This window comes from Cnephaeus nilssonii, assembly GCF_951640355.1.
Source record: "Cnephaeus nilssonii genome assembly, chromosome: 4".
Taxonomy (NCBI): Eukaryota; Metazoa; Chordata; class Mammalia; order Chiroptera; family Vespertilionidae; genus Cnephaeus; species Cnephaeus nilssonii.
Window position 1 is genome coordinate 102,866,726 of NC_137075.1, and position 4,606 is coordinate 102,871,331.

Sequence of the window (4,606 nt, forward strand, 5' to 3'; positions counted from 1 at the left end):
GGTAATTATGTAATTTACGAGGCTCTCGCTTGGGGCCCTCTGAGTCAGCCGGCTGCGTCAGGCGGCTGCGTCGTGACCAGGCGGAGGCTGGCAGAGCCAGGCGTGGGCACCGGCTCTGACCCTGGGCCCCGGCCTGGGCCCCGGTGGGAGGAGTGACGCCAGAGGCTGGGGGAGTCATCTCAGACTTCAGACCGCCAGGAAGTTTGTCTTTTTATGGCCCTGGCTTCCACCTGGAAATGTGGGCTCCCGGGCAGGGGGGCGCCGCAGGGGGCAAAGAGCCCCTCCGGCCAAGGCCAGGGGGCGAGCCCCTCCTGGAGGCCTGGGACCTCTGTCTTTCCATCTCCCACCCAAAGCCATCTCTGGACACAGAGACACACGAAGAGATTGCGTTCTTTTATCTTGTGGATTTATTATTCAAACGGGCTGACAGCAATCCGAGGGGTGCAAAGGCGGAGCAGGACCCCTCTGTCCTTCCCGGGGGGAGGGGTCGCCGGCTCTTTCATTGGAGTTTGTCACGCAGGACGCCTCCCCGCGCACTGGGTCCTCCCCAGCCCACAGAGAAGCCCAGCCTGTCCCACACAGAGGGCCGGCCCGGGTGCTCAGTCAGTCCTTGAAGCGGTGGCTGTAGGGGCTCTGTCTTCCCGGGTGAGGCGGGAGAGAGGGCGCTGGGCGCTGGTCTGGCAGCTGTTTTGTCCCTGGGGCCTGGTGCCCGCGGCCATCTCCAGGAGCAGGGGCCATGGAGGAGTCCAATGGAGCAGGAGACGGGAGAAGGGGGCTCGGAGCAAGCAGGGCCCTGGGAGGGAGGCAAGACAGGACAGTGTCAGAGGACCCCGCGTTTCCCGGGGTCCCACAGCAGCACCCCGCCATTCTTATCTCAGGGCCCAGCGGACAGGGGTCAGAGCGACATGGGCAAGCCCCCTACTTCCCTCTGCCTCAGTTTCCTCACCGGGCACCCACCATCCTGGACAGAAAGTCGATGGAGACACCGGGCCCTCGGGGTCTCAGGCAGACCTCCCCTCTTTTCCTTCCTTCCCTTCCTCTGTTTCCTCCTCCCCCCGCCCCCTCCCCGCCCGCCCCCCCCCCCCCCGCCCCTCTCGGACCCCACCCCATCCTATTTTTCCTGGCTAAAACCTGCCACAGACACCATCACACCCGGAAAGAGATAAATAAATAAAAGAAAAACAACCTCAACTGTGAAAAGCAGTCCAAATCTGAAAATTTTCCGGCCTGAGTTAATTACACTTTAAATTGGCATGTTTACTGATCGGGGATTTCAAGTTAACAGAGACACTCCCCCCCCCCCCCCAACTGTTAGTACAGTAAAACTCAGCGGCTGGCGGGCTCCCCCAGGCCTTGGCAGGGCCCGCTGCTCCCCTGCCAACAGCGAGCATAACAGAAACATCTATTTTCGAGTGTTAGAGAAACGGAGCTCGCACAGATGGCGAGAGCCGCACCCTGGACCGTTTCCCACCCCCAGGCTCCGTGCCCCCCTCAGCGGTGTCCTGCCCCAGGGAAGGCCATGTGGGGTGGGCATGGAGCTCTGGGCTGGGGCAGGAGGCCCCGTTTCGGTCGGTCATTCACTCCACAAACGCTGTTTGGAGTCCAGCGTCAGGTGGCATCGGCCCTAAGAACAGGGTTGGCTCTCCCTAGAGCCTGCATGCCCCAGGCCAATCCCCCCTCTGCTCCAGGCCCCCAGGGGAAGAGCCTCGGGGTCCTCCTGACAGGCACTTACCAGACCCAAGGATGAGCCGGGTCCGGCCGGGCTGCCAGCCCAGGTCTCTCCAGGCGGGAGTGGTCTGGTCCAGCTTTTGGCTCATGGCTGGGATCGACCGAAGGCTCCACCCATGGGATGTCCCTGCCAAGTGTCCGGTCCAGTGTGCCTGCGGAGAGAAGACAAGGCCAATGAGCATGGCGCGGCACCTTCCCTGGGCACAGGGGGCCCAAAGGTGACCAAGCCGGAAACACCCCCTCCCCTTAGGAGCCTGGAGGCTAGCAGGGAGATAGACACCTGCTGATCACAGGGTCGTAGGGCTGATATCTGACCGCAGATTGAGGCTGTTGGTGTGTATTGGGGTGGATCAGGAAGGCTTCCTGTAGGAGGCGGCACTGGGAGGATGACGAGGGAGGGGCAGTCCAGGCAGGGGTGCAGCTTGAACAAAGGCTTGGGGATAGGTATGAACACAACAAATGAGGACACGAGGTGGGCTTTCAGATGTCCCATTGCCCTGGGATCATGCCAGAATGCAGGTCCCCTGTGGGGCTCCTGTCCTCTCTGCCTCTCACACCAGGGCCTCAGGATGGACCTCCCGTCCCAGCCAGTTGGCCTGCCCTTCCCCAGGGTCCCCCCCCTCCCCCGCCACCCCCACCAGCCCTGCACTGTCTCCGTGATGGGTGGACGGCTGCGCACGCGCGGCCCCTTCCACGTCGCTGGATAACGAGAAAATGATGAACGAGCCTCCATCACGCCCTCACTTCCCGGCCCTCGAGCCTGTCCACCGGTGACAGATGGCACCTCTCCCTCCGCAGGGTCTCTCCTGGGCCGCAGAGCCTTGGCGGTGCTCGGTGGAGATTTATGTCCATCTTCCCTGAATTATTCTTCGTCTCTCCGCTTCTTTACTCCCTCCAAGCGCACACTTTTATGTATTCATCCCACAAACGTCCTCCCAGGGCCTCCTGGTGATAAAGAGATCCGATTCAATACACCCTCCCATGCTGAACACCTACTGTGTGCTGGTGTCTGTGGCCAGCTTGGAGCCAGGTATTATTTCCCAGGGATGAACCTACTATGAGCCGGCACGACAGTCAGAGCCACGGCCTCCAGAGGCTCCACGGCAGGGGAGCAGTGAACACTCAGGTACTGAATCCCACTTGCCGACCTGAGCCCTGGGTGCTGAGCCGCCCTGGTTTTCCCAAGGAAGGAAAAGGCCTGTCTGCCGGAGGTGCGTGGACCCGAGGCCGGATCTGTGCGGTGCCCCAGAGGTGGCCCCAGTCACCGCCATCCCTGCCACTGTGAGGAGACATTTCCATTCGGCCCTTTGTTTATTTTCTTTTATCCTCCAACAGCCGATAAACCAGTAATTTGGCTGTTAATGAAATTCTGCGCCGAGCAGCATGGGGTCACCCTCTTTGGGTTTCAAATAAGTTTGGGACATGCACGCTGCCGAGTGCCCGGTCCCCTGGGCTGACATCTGCCTCGTGCACGACTCCCAGGTGGGGGCCGACGTACCCAACGCTCCGCCCGGGTGCTGGCCTGGGAGACCCGGGGGGCATCATGCTTTTTATTGCTGTGGCGTGGGGATGGTTCCATTGGAGCCATTAAAGAAGGCTGATGTTGCCTCCCATCCCCCCGCCGACACACACACACATTTAATATATTCCAAAGATGTGTGGATGCATTAACAGCAATTTTCGTCTCCAAATGTCCCCATTTAGTCAGTTCCATGCATAAAATATTAGCTCTGACACCGGGCTCCTGCCTGTTGCAGATGGAGCTCCCCAGAGGACCGGCTCCGAGCGCTGGAGGACTGGCTGGGATGCTGGGGGCTCCACTGGGGTCTGCTGGGTTATACTGGAACTCACCGCTCCCTTCGGGAAGCCCAGGCCCACCTGACCGAGCCCTGTGGCAGCCGACCTCAGGCTCTCCGATGCCGTCCTGAGAGGGGCAGGAAAAGGGGAAAACCAAACAGCTTTGAACAAATGAGGAGAGTTTCTAAGAGCTGATGAGCATATTCATGTGCTCCTCCATACGTCCAGGCCCTCTCTGCCTCCTCGCGAGGGCACTTTCCCAGGGATGAACCCGATAGGCCCCGGAGTTCCTGAGTCAGGCAGCAACCACGCACAGTTGCTCTACCCTGGGCCTGGCCTGTGCCCCAGGGCAGGGGACACAGCAGGGAGCAGGACAACTTCCTGCCCTGAGACCTGAGAAACCTTATAGTCTGGGGAAGGGGAGGTGGTGGTGGTGGTGGTGGTGGTGCGGGGGGGGGGGGGGGGGGGGGGTAGTAGAAATTAGCACCTGGTAATCTGGGGTGGCAGTAAGCTAGGGACAATACGGTAATGGGCAACCGGGGAGGGGGAGGGCGAGGTCAGGGACAGCTTGCTGAGCAGAGGACATTTCATCCCCTCCAGAGTCCGGAACCCCAGCTCTAGAAAGGGGCAGCCACCGGTCGGGGGGAATAAGGCAGTGCCAAGCCCTCACCCCTTTGGCTCAGTGGATAGAGCGTCGGCCTGCGGACTCAAGGGTCCCAGGTTCGATCCCGGTCAAGGGGGTCAAGGGCATGCACCTTGGTTGCGGGCACATACCCAATAGGGAGTGTGCAGGAGGCAGCTGATCGATGTTTCTCTCTCACCGATGTTTCTAACTCTCTATCCCTCTCCCTTCCTCTCTGTAATAAATCAATAAAATATATATAGAAAAAAGAGGCAGTGCCGAGCATGGGCACGGAGGGAGCCGGGGCTGAGGAGAAAGCCCCAGAGGAAAGGCAAGCACAGAGCTGAGACTGCCCGTGGGGCCTCAGCCCGCGCTCCTCAGAAAGGGCTTCCTGGAACCCAGGCGACCAGGAACAAATGCCAAATGGCCTTGCTCCTCCTCCATAGGAGGGGCTCTGGC

At 60.6% G+C, this 4,606-nt stretch overlaps 1 long non-coding RNA gene across 1 annotated transcript; it reads right to left on the bottom strand.

Moving 5' to 3' along the window:
• Nucleotides 1–392: 392 nt before the first annotated feature.
• LOC307097766 lies at nt 393–3,953 on the bottom strand. Its single transcript, XR_013813375.1, has 3 exons — nt 2,473–3,953; nt 1,733–1,880; nt 393–793 (listed from the first exon to the last, which is right to left on the bottom strand). It is a non-coding gene; the product is annotated as an uncharacterized lncRNA (long non-coding RNA).
• Between the last annotated feature and the right edge of the window lie 653 nt (nt 3,954–4,606).